Source organism: Camelus bactrianus, chromosome 20 (genome assembly GCF_048773025.1).
Source record: "Camelus bactrianus isolate YW-2024 breed Bactrian camel chromosome 20, ASM4877302v1, whole genome shotgun sequence".
NCBI lineage: Eukaryota > Metazoa > Chordata > Mammalia > Artiodactyla > Camelidae > Camelus > Camelus bactrianus.
The window spans coordinates 47,720,673-47,732,859 of record NC_133558.1 but is presented as its reverse complement, the minus strand read 5'-3'; the positions used below and the strand labels follow the sequence as shown (position 1 = coordinate 47,732,859).

The 12,187-nt window shown below is 39.8% G+C and overlaps 1 long non-coding RNA gene across 2 annotated transcripts; it reads left to right on the top strand.

Moving 5' to 3' along the window:
• The first annotated feature begins 625 nt into the window (after positions 1 to 625).
• LOC141574284 (uncharacterized) lies at positions 626 to 8,177 on the top strand. 2 transcript variants are annotated; one of them, XR_012501195.1, is made up of 4 exons: positions 626 to 912; positions 1,676 to 1,809; positions 5,302 to 5,487; positions 7,974 to 8,177. It is a non-coding gene; the product is annotated as an uncharacterized LOC141574284 (long non-coding RNA). The 2 variants fall into 2 exon arrangements; XR_012501194.1 differs by having other exon boundaries at positions 647 to 912; positions 1,750 to 1,809.
• The last annotated feature ends 4,010 nt before the right edge of the window (positions 8,178 to 12,187 follow it).

Below are 12,187 nucleotides of genomic sequence, written 5' to 3'. Positions count from 1 at the left end.
TGTTTAAAATTTCTGAATTTTGTTCTTTAGAACATGCTGATTTATCAGAACTGTTAAAAACCTGATTGATCTTTCGTCTTTGTTTGGAGGGGCACCCTTTTGATTACTGTTGTCTGTTAAAGAGGGAAATTCTTCCTCTAGCCTGCAGATCATTAAGTGAATGGTTTGCAGTGTGCCTTTAAAATTCTTTGAATGCTTTGAGCATGCTTGTCTAGTGAATTTTGAATTGACTCATAGTAATGACTTTGCTTTGATTCTGTGGCTTTTGCTCCTCTCCACAAGAATTTGAATTCTCTGTTGCATTTTGTATACGTGTTCTTAACAGAGGAATAAATTTTACATTTTTTACAAAGGTGGGTTTTCCTATCCCCTCTGAATGCCTTCTATAATTGATACAACAAAAATCTGTTATTGCAGTGCTTAATTATTTCATAAACTAATTTTTGGCTTAATCAGAAGCAATGAGAAAGAGTGATGATAAAAAATATGAAAACCTTCCTTCCTTTGAAGAATAGAAATCAGGTGGTCAGGCTCACGCATGTTTTGTGCTTGACACACTTACTTTCATGTCATTGTGTATCATGATTCGGAGATGGAGTTGCTTCAGGTTTTATAGATTTTTGTTTTAATATTTTTGTTGAATTCTTTCTCCAGGCTGATGTTTCCTGTTGGGTTTGTGGAAAGCGTAGAAGGGAAACAAATTCTTTCTTTTAATTTCAGGAGGCCTGAGTTGCTGATGAGAAAAGAGTTGAGGGTGGGCTGAGGAAAAGAGTGACACTCCCTCTCCTCCCGGCTGAAACTGATGAACAATGAAATCAATTAAGTGTATCAGTATTTGACCAATAGAATTCAGCGAGCCCAAACTGGCAAGTTATGCCCAATGGAAAGTACTGAATTCACCTGCAGAATTAGGTACTTTGCCAATTAGAAGCAGCTTAGAGCAATCAGAAAAATTAGTTCATAGGATGAGATATAAAAGAATGTAATATCTTCTATTTCTGAAACTTTTCTTTGTTAAGTTGTGTAGAGCTAAAATTAAGTTTCAAGCGCCAGGAGTTAAGAGTCTGGGTGGTTCTGTGGGATCGTTATTCAGGGATGTGTCTAGATCCTGCTAGAGTGACTGAAGCTGACAGGAAAAGACCCAGAGCTAGGATTTGTTATCCTAGGGTGTCCTCCATAATGGTTCCATAATGGTTACATGTGGGAGCCCAAGATTAGGTTAACAAATTGTAACAGACCCCAGCCGCCTGTCAATGTTCAGAAGAAAAATGTGTGCTTAGTAACTGCTTTGCAAGCAGGAGCATGTGCATCCTCACCCTTGTCTCCTTGCCTTAAAAAGCAGAGACAATGCTTTGCTTGCATAGTTGATGCTTTAGATAGCACTCTGCTCATTTCAAAGCAAGGACCCAGGCCCTCAGCTATAAAAGCTGGGCTTGTGTGCTTTTAGATAGTCTATTATCCCCAAAACAAGGACCTGGCTGGTCTTGTGGTCTGCTTTGTAATTCACATATCTAAAGAATTTATCTTATTCCCCTCACCCCATGACTTCCCTAAAGATACACTAAGCCTTTGTACTCATTGTGGATTCTACAATCTCTGTCTCCTCCCGTTTTTCCTCAAGTTCCTACTTACTATCACACAACTGTTAATGACTTTTTCCTTTCGTTATACACAGTAAATATAGGAGCATTTGAGAGGCTCGTGGAGTTGGCTCCCTACATCTTCTCTTCTTCTGGACTTTTCCCACAGAGTCTTGAATAATCATTCCGTGTCGGTACGACTTCTGCCAGCCATAACCCACAGTTCCAGGTGAGAATGATGCAGGCATTATCTCTCCTACCCAAGGGAGAGAGAGAAGAGAATTGAGATCTGCTCCCTTTTGGTCCCTTCCTTCCCCAGGGACACTCCAGTTCACCTGCAGCCTTCTGGATTCTGCTGTAAGGGCCTCTGTCCCAGGACTGATTGCAGCCATTTTTTCCCTTGCCAACATTTCCTTTGCCTTTTAGAAGTTGGTCTCTTCTCTGCAATTCAACCCTGGCAGATGTGATGGTGGTCAGCGTGCTGGTGGGAAGTCACCTGGGGACTCCCAGGAGCCATGCTGATTCTCCTGAGTCTCTCATTCGGGGTTACAGAACTGTCGAGCACCGGAGGAAGCCCATTCACGTGAGGGCAGTGCAGCATTGCATCACTTTCATTTTATTTTTGAAATTTCAGTGGAGAAATTATTTGTAGCAAACTGTTCCAGTTTTTTGGCTGACTGCTTTCCTCACCACCATTTCCTTGTTGGATGTGGTGCTTGTTTTAAGAACCAGGTTTCTTCTCTGGTTATTTCTAGCAGGTGGGCTTGCCGAATCCTTGATCTGCATTTGAAGCAGAATGCTTCATCTTGATGTCAAACTGATTTTCTTCATTCTGAATATTTCGTATACACTCAGCAACTGTTTCAAGTGAACTGCTCTTGTCCAATTTCGGTTAACTCACATTTGCTGATCTCCTGCTTTCATGCTGAGGGCAGTTTCTTCTTCCTGTAATAAAAGTTAGCAATTTGCATCTACTATGGGAAGGTACTGGCCCGAGGTGCTTTTGTTCTTAACAGTTTTAATACAATTCACCCATTAAAATTTACACCGGTTTTTACTCTATGCCAAGAAATGTGCATCCCAGTCAATCTTAGAATATTTTCATCCTCCTAACAGGAAACCCTGTATGTATAAGCACTCATTCCCATCTTCCCCATCCACCCCCACCCCCAGGGAGCCACTCTTCTCTCTCTGTGGATTTGCCTGTGCTGGACATTTCATTTAAATCGAGTCAATTCATGTAAATGGAACCGTCTATTGTGACTGACTTCTTTCACACTGAGTAACGTTTTCAATGTTTGTCCACGTTGTTGCCTGGGTCAGTACTCCATGCTTTGCTATTGCTGAATAATATTCCACTGTATGGCTGGACCCCTCTGTTTACCCATTCATCAGGTGATAGGCATTTTGGTTGTTTCTTCTTTTTGGCTGTGATGAATAATGGCACCTTGATCATTCCTGTAGGAGTTTTTATGTGGACATTTGTTTTCAGTTCTCTTACGTGTGTGCCCACAGAGCAGAATTGCTGGGTCATTCAGAAACCAACAGTTCAACTCTCTGAGGTCCTGCCAGGCTGTTTTCCAAAGTAGCCACGCTGTGTTACATCTCACCAGCAAGGGCTGCTATCTCTGATTCCTGTGTGTCCTCATTAGTTCTTGTTATTCTTTTTTTAAATATAACCTTGTAGTGAGTGTGAAGTGGTTTCTCCTAGTGGTTTTGACATGATTTCCCTTACAGCTAATGATTTTGAACATCGTTTCATTGTGCTTATTGGCCATTTGTATATTTTCCTTGAAAAATACCATTTCGGATCCTTTATTCATTTTTTAATTTAGTTGTTTTTTTGTTGAATTGTAGGAGCTCTGTTTTATTTGGAGATACAAATTCCTAATCAGATAAATTATTTGAAAATATTTTCTCCTGAGTGTTGTTTTTTCACATTCTGGATGGTGTCTTTTGAAGCGAAGTTTTAAATTTGATGAACTCAAATTTATCTCTGTTTTCTTTTTTCCTTGTTCTTTTGGGGCAATATTTAAAATCTGAGGTATTTGATTTAAAATTTACATATAAAATATCTTAATTCTTAGGACCGTCCTAGAAGACGGGTGCTGTTGTTGTCCCCAGTCTATGGATAGGAGGCTGAGATGCAGAAAATTTCACTGACTTATGAGTGTCAAAGCTACCCAGTGCTGTGGGAGTTCAGAGCATCATGATTGTACCCAGCATCTATGCTCCTCACCACCATGCTCCACTACTGCCTGGAATCGTAAATGAAAAAGTCTTTCCTTTTTTGGTTTCTTGTTTGTTTGTTTTCTCATTGGGAACCTCATCTCCTCATTTTCCTTTCGGATATCAGTGTAGGTTTATTTTAGGTCTCATGTAGGCAGAAGCATTGCTATCAGTTAACTTCTTTATTACTCACTCTCCGGTGATCATTGTTGCTATTTGACCTAATCAAGTCATGCTTAAGTCTTTCCTGCTCATGACACTGAAGAGTCATGACTTACAGAATGCTCAGAGAAGAAAATAATTGATTGATTTTATTTTGCTACCCAATCAAACCAATCAAATAAAAACCCCGGTGTTGACACAGTCGGTAAGCCCTCCAGAATAGGGTCACTGTCTTCCTTGTGTTTCATTTGTTTGGTCACAGTGTCTGGATAGTGACTTGCTGTCCAGCAGTTTTGTGAGGATATGGTGCTCGTGAATCATTGTAAGGACAGAATTTTGACAACAGACTGTATTGGTCATTTCACGAGGGAAAAGATAATATAGAAATATTGCTCAGATCTATTTTAAAATTAAGATTGGAATGTTGAGAAGAGTTCAAGAAACCATACAAAGATCTTTTTCACTTATTTTAGATCTATCTTAGGCACATTATGATTACATAGCAGAGTAACTTATCAACTAGATTTGACAAGAGGGGTGTATTATTGATTATTTGTTTTAGTTGAAATATTCTACCTGGGAAAAAGTAATCAGTGCCCATAAATGAACAAATATGTTTGTATTTCTATGTAACATGGGAGCAGACTTCATATGTTTCTATATAATATATATGACTGTGTGTTTTAATCTGTCTGTCAGTGTATTTATAGTTTTTCAGCAATGTTCTAACTTTAGAATTCTTCTAAGAAATTCACCCCCGATTCTAGTGCAGTTTGTACTGTGTATCCTGTCTTATGCATGGGATTCCACTGTCTCCTCAGTGAGGAATTTCCTCCCCTACTGAGGTAGTAGCAGAGTTAAAGGAACTGTGATTTCTAGGCCTTTGCTCTCCATGTGTTTGCATTTGGCTGTCAATCGCGATTTTCCCTTTCTTGAATTTTCATTGTTCAATTAGAATTTTTGAAAATAAGTGTTAATATGTTGTATTTGTCTCCCTAGAAACTTGATGTGTTTGTGCTTTTCAGTTTTCAATTTCTTAAAAATGTAAATGCACTCTTGTTTTTAAGTAGTCCTTTTTCACTAGATATTTGTTTACCTCTTTATAGTTAAAATACATTTTTTCCAATGAATGAATCGGTCTGCATGTTTTAAAAGATACCTTACTTTTTATTTTCCTTATTATAACAATTATATTCATTCTAGAGAATTTAGAAAATAAGGATAAACACAGTAATAACTTAAAAATGGCCTCTAATCTCACCTAGAGATACAGTTGTAAAGTTTCAAATTGAGAATTACAAGTCCTCTCATGTTGTTCTTCCTTTTCAAGATCGTTTTGGTTACTGAGACCCTCGAATTCCCATATGAATTATAACAGCAGCTAATCAGTTTTTGCAGAGGAGCCCACTGGGATTGTGATCGAGACCACGTAGAATATACGGATCACTCTGGGGAGCACTGCCATTCCAAGAGCACTGTCTTCTGATCCAGGAATGTACGTGGCGTGTCTGTCCAGGTATTTAGGCCTTCTCTAATTTTTTTTCAGCAATGCTTTGAGTTTACAGAATATTATTTTACTTTTTTTCTTTGCCTTTATACTGAGGACAAGTGTGCAAGGTACCGGGATCAGAAGTGTATTTTAGCCCCGCCCCTTGCTGCCAACATGGTCGCTGCGCTCTTGCTTTGCCTTGTGTACAATCTTCCACAAAATAGGACCTCAGTAACTCTCTCTTGAATGAATGATTATATGATTGAAGGATGATGCTTGAGAGTCCTTGTGATGATTTTTTCCTCCAGCCTTTCCCCAATTCTTAACTATGCCCTTTCTCTTCCTAAACTCCAGCCTGGTTTTCAACCTGCCTGTGACATTGATTTTCCCTGTCTGTAGACTCTTCCTTTCACTGGTTCACGATAATGTTACATGTGGGCTGTGGAAACTTGCTAGATGTCAAGAAAGAGCAAATCCATTGCATCCTAGTATTTTTACAGTGTGGTATTTTTTATCGATTGAAATTAAATCAGGCTGACCCCCTGAGCCCTCCTGTGAGCTCTTTTCACTTTCCTATATCTGATACTGCTCTGGTTGCTACATGTGCCCTTCCCCCAGCCTTGGTTTTTGGGTTGAGTAAGTCATCATCAGTGGACCCCTCTCTTTAAAAGATGAAGAGAACATTGTCTCCTTCTCCCTGGTTGGGGACTTGGATGAGATGAGATACCAGATAAAGAATGGAGCTCCACCTCATTCTGACCCCCGCTCTTTCCGTTCCGTTCTCCAGAGGAAAAGAGTACAATTCAACAGTATAAAGATTGATTGTGAGCTAATGAGATAGACAAGACAACCGAAAATTTATTAAATATCCTTTCATGCCAGAAACAAATGTATTATACACACAAAAAGCACATAAAGCACAGTAGTACTGTGGTTACAAACATGGGTCTGAGATCGAGTCCTGCTCTGGAGTGACCAGTCCTGTGAGATGGAGAACTGGTAGGTCGGCTTAGGCTCTCCAAGACTGGTTTTCTGTCCTGCAGAGATGGGGCTCGCTAGGCTTCTCTCCCCCTTAGAGGTGCTGTGGGGTGTAACTGTCACGCGTGCACAACTGCTCGTTCCTCGTAAGTGCAGGATAGCATAGATTTTGCGGTGATGGCTTTATGACCGCCCCGTGTAGACTCTCAGTGCTCCAAAGGGATGCCTTGTGGTTTGGAGATGGGATTCTCATTTCTGTAAATACCCAAGGATTGTGGTATTGGGCCCTGCTGATTTGAATCTATTCTTTAGAAAGTACATATTTTAGATATATTTTTCAAGCATGTGTGCTTTATTTCTTTTATTATTTATAGTTCTACCCTCTCATCTCTTGGTGTGACTTTTCATGGAATCCAGGAGACAGTCCTAAGCTACCTGCCTCTTCACTCTTCTCCGTGGTGGTTTTCTTCCCTGACTAGAAGAGGGTTTTGCACAGGAAATTTTATTTGTTCCCCTTTTCCTGGAGTCTCTCTTTCGGTCTGCCCATCTCTCACCTGTTCATCTGTCCATTTATCTACCCACTCATTCTTCTGACTTGTTCCAAAAAGCATTTCAGGCAGCTTACAGAAGAACAGATACCAAATAAACAGGTTAGAAAATTGGGCCAAGTTCAAACTGTGAGGCTAGGAGGCGAGCCTTTGTGATGGTTGCAGCCATGAGACACACGCCTCTGCCCTGTGACTTATAAGATCGACAGCATGAGTGTACCTGATGCTCCCAGCAGACACAGGTTAACAGTGTTTGTGGGAGATGCTCACTGGCTGTGAAATAAATAAGTGGCTCAGGAGAAGCCCAACCTTTCCAGCTACAAAGGCTTATACAAAGGAGAATATTTTGAGTGTCTTCCAAAATCAGGGTATTGCATTGTTTCTTTTGTCAGAGTTCTACGTATAGTTGGTTACATTCTATACCTGGAAATTTCTCCAGAACTTCTTACCAAGTGAGTGCCATTGCTCGGGAATGGGGTGGTTCTGCTCATTGACGGGGGTTGGCCAGAAACCGAAAATGACAGCTTCAAAGGAGCCTGGGATTTGTCAGTTATGTTTTGTCAGTGCTGTAGATTTCAGGAAATGCTTTCACACTTTCTCTCCATCTGAGGCGGCAGCGTGCTCTCTTAGCAGCATCAGGAGCTCAGAGCCACGGGATGTTGGGGGCGGACTGCACTGCCGTCAAGACAGCCAAGCTAGTCACTGCAGGCGTGGTCCTTTCACATAGTGCATTTCATGTTCTATAGTAGAAGATTTCAACAGGGAGTTAATTAACTGAGTTAATTAACATTTAATAAATATGAAGCTTTGATGAAAAGTCTGTTATAGGCAGAATATAAGTTGTGAACACTTTGAAAACGGTTTCATTACAGAAATTTCAGTAGGGAAGATAAACAGTTTATCTTATTTATGCCTCTCTTTTAAAGTAACACAGAAACAAGGCAGAAAAGGCAGAGGATGATTTCTGTTATTCCTCTCGGCTTGCAGGTGCCCTCACATCCAGTGGCATCCATCCAGACACCAACACTGACACTGGCCATGCTCAGAACTACCTCAGCCCTGAAGACACAAGTGACAAATAGAAGGGGGCCGCGCCCTGTTACAGCAGGTGCTCTCACTTTGTGGGTCCTTATGTAACTGCGCGGTGTTAATCAGGATCGCCCGTTCTACATTGTGTGGCGCTGCTGCGGTGTCTCCTGGTTATTTGTTTCTGTAAGTACTCGTGTATTATTCTCCAATGTGTGTTACTACACATCTAAAAATGCTTTTTACAGATGAAAAATAATGTATATTTAATATAATAAGTCTGAAAAAAGGGACAAAAGAGGCTATCCATGTCCCACTACTCAGAAATAATAATGAACACTTTAACATCTACTTTCTGTTTTTTTCATCAGTGTGTATCAGCTCTGTCATAAAAACCAGTGAGCACTCTGTGCCTGTTTACTGTGTGGAGACCTCCATTTTCCATTCGGCTTATTACATGATTTTCTACAATATTCTATCTCCCCTGGCATGATTTTTAATGACCAGTATAGCATTATGTCTTGTGGAGGCATTGTCCATTTTACTTCGGACTTAAATAAACTTTTAAATTCCAAGTGTACTTAACTGAAATACTGAAAATAGAACTGTGGTGGTACCAGAAGAGCCCTACCTCCCTTCCCCTTATTTCCTGAGCGTAAAAGCTGTTGCCAATATGGTGTATATATTTCATGACCTTTATGCCTATGACATATATATATACCCATACATAGATACATACATACATATGAGAAATCTATGTATATGTGTGTATATATGCTTTTTTGAAAAATAAGGCCATACTATATGTTTTCTGCAGCTCGCTTTATTCACTCAGGGGTATATCATAGACGTCCTCCCACTCCAGACTCACCCGGTCCTTTCAGATAGACTGGAGGGGTCTCCTGATGTGCAGGTGTGGTCTCTTGTGTAAGGACACCATTGGTGGGAGAGTGCTGTGGACAAGGCCCTGGGCCACGGGGAAACGCCGGCCCCCTCAGTGCCCACAACTCGCCGTGATTTACCGCATCATTGTCTTGATGGTGGACACTTAACTTTTCTCCATTTTCCACTGTCAGAAAGGATGTTTGACTGGCATCTTTCTTTAACAGACATTCCTGTGATCTTGTATGAGCATGCCTTTAGTTAAGTCTTCTGGAAATTTAGTCCCTGGATGTGACATTTATGTTCATCACAGGCTACTTTCAAGTGACTAGAAATTCCTTCTCCAGTGTGGAATGAAAAATGTAGAATTACTTATGTAACCAATTCTCTATTGCTGGATATGATTTCACTTCAGCTTTTCTTCCCACCAGTGTAACCACTACATCTATTTGAACTGATTTTTTTTCTAAACGAAATGATTCCTAGAAGTGGGGTTGAATCAGTGTGTACACACGTTTTCAGAGTTTACATATCCATTGACATGTCATCCTCCAAAAAGGTCGCTCACAGTTTTTTCTCCCACAGATGGACACTAGCTACAATATCTTTTAAAAATATTTACCAATAAGATGAGCAAAAGTGCTTTTTCATTGTTTTAGTTTGCATTTGATGACCAGTGAGGTATTGAGCATTTTTCACTCATTAGCCATCTGACTTTTGAAAAGTGAATGATCCATTTTGTCCTTTGCACAAATTTAAGTGAGGAAGCTTCTTTTTGCTTTGTGACAGCTCTTTGTATCTTATAAACATTAATCCCTTGTCTTCATCAACATCTAACACAGAGTTTTTCCTTGTCATTTCTTTCGTTTCATTTTGTTCAGTAGGTTTATATTTGTTGTGGCTCAAAATATTCTTAAGATAGTAAATGTCTTCCTTTTGGGTTTTATCTTTGTTATTATTCTTAGAAATACTTTCTTATAATGGTATAAATCTCTTATGTAGGTTTATTTAATGTCTAAGATGGAGATGATAATAGTACTTGTTATAGTGAGGAGAAGTTGAATTAATGTGAGCAAAGAGTTGTATTTGCTGTTATTAGTATTTTAATATTTAAACCACTATCTGTAATTTTTTTTGTGGTCATTATGACAGGAATAGAATTTGTTCTTTCCAGGTGATTCTCTGATTGTCCCAGGACAATTATTGAATTCACAATTTGCTCTTTGATTTGAAATCCCACATGCACAAAATACTTATGTACACTAGAGTCTCTTTTTGAGCTCATGCTATATTTCTGTCAATCATACTTCCTTACTCCAGCGCCATATCTTACATATTGTAAAAATTAATTATTATCTGACAGTGTGATATTTTTTTGTTCTTTTCTTCCATCCCAAACTTTCTTGGCTATTATTATGACTTTATTATTCGTAAAGAATTCTAAAATATTTTGTTCAAGTTAAAAAAAAGTCAGATAAGAGTATTCATGGGATTTTTATTAAGTTTTGAATTATTTTTAGGAGAACTTCCATATTTACAAAACTGTTTTCCTCCATGCAATATGTTGATGTCTCTACATTCACACCTCTTATTTACCCCTCAGTACAGTCCTGTAGTTTTCTCCATGTACAACATGGGCATTAATTTTGAGTTTATTCCAGATTATTGTTGATGTTTTTCTTAATTTTGTAAGTGAGAATTTTTTGCTATTATATTTTTTAACTGTTTAAACTGACACCTAGGAAGGCAGATTCGGTTTGTAAATACTCACTTTGTAACAAATCATTTAAAATTGTAAGTATTAAGTAATTGTTCCAGGATCCTTTCTTTTGTGTTTTTAAATATTTGTTTCCAATATTATCAAAATGGTCATAGCTAAGAAGTATAGGTGTGGAGACTGATGGAGAGAGGTAGTGTGGCTCATGTACAAACTTTGAGCACTTTCATGGCTGCCTTTAGGCTGGAGAAGCCCCAGAAGAGCCCAGGTTAGACCAAGGGTGGCTTTGTATGCACTTGAAAGCCAGCTTTCCTACCTGTATGGTGAAGCCTGGTGGGCGTGGCAGGTAGATGATCAAGGTCTGATCAAGGTCATTGGCTGCACAGAGCGCTGTGTCTGTGAGAACTGGAGTCCATCGCCATGGGAAATGCTTGGTGCCAGGAACACTGCAGGGGAGCTGGGGAGTCTGTTTGTTAAGGATTTTCCAGTCCTGGGAGTTGGAAGATCAGACTCTGCATTCAGATCTGAGTTTGAATTCATCCTCTCTTGTTTACTGGTCCTCTGACTTTTGTCAAGTTATCTACCCTCTTTGAACTCCTATTTTCTTATCTCTCAAAATAGGAGAATTACGGCCTGCTGCTAGAGTGTTTGATCAGGATAAATGATTTGTTTCTATAAGATGCCACGTACAGTCACAAGCTCAGTGAGAAATGGGCTGTCACCTCATCATCTGCAACTCAGTGCTCGATAGGACATCGGGGCAAAGCCAGTCCGTAATTTGTTTGTGATGCAAGTAGGAACAAAATTAATGTCTTGCCTTTCACTTGCAGTATTCTTACTCCTTTGCTTCATTTACTTCTTTCCTCCTTTCCTTTCCCCTCCTCCACCAAAAGATCCTGAGACTCTCTCAGAACACTAGATTCAAATTACTTTAAAGGGTGTCTCATCCTCATGAAATGACAGTAACTTAAAAAAAATCTGTACAGATCCCAGACGTCATTGTATTTGATTTACACACACACACGCACACCCACCCACACACACAATCAGCATACCTACCACTTGCTGAGGGAGAAGGACCAATTTTTCTCAGTTTTCATTCACTGAGCGTGAGAGCAAAGTCTCTTATGCAGACTTTCACCTTGCTTAGTGCATGGTGTTTTTAATTGGATTTCTGCTTTGTGGCCATAGAACTATTCTTGTAGAAGAGAGGATGTGGAGACATAGACATTCTGCTGAGATATTGGTGTCAAAATATTTGAGTTGGAAAGGACTTAGGACAGCATAGAGTCGTAACATTTTATGGGTGAGAATCCATGATGGTGTAACTTGGACAAGAACCCGGGTCTTCTGTCTTCGTGTCCACGTGGATGAAGAGGCAACAGGGAGGGAGATGGCAGGGATCCTTCTTGCTTGAGTTCCAGGGTCTTGCTAGTTTTCATTGCTCAGCTGTCTTTAGTTTAGGTCCGTGTGGCCTCTCATGGGAAGGTCAATCTGTCCTGAAAGACTGAGTTTCTAATCAGCAAAAAGCCCTGGACCCACTCATATTTCCCAGAGTTTTTCTGCTGTCCTGCTG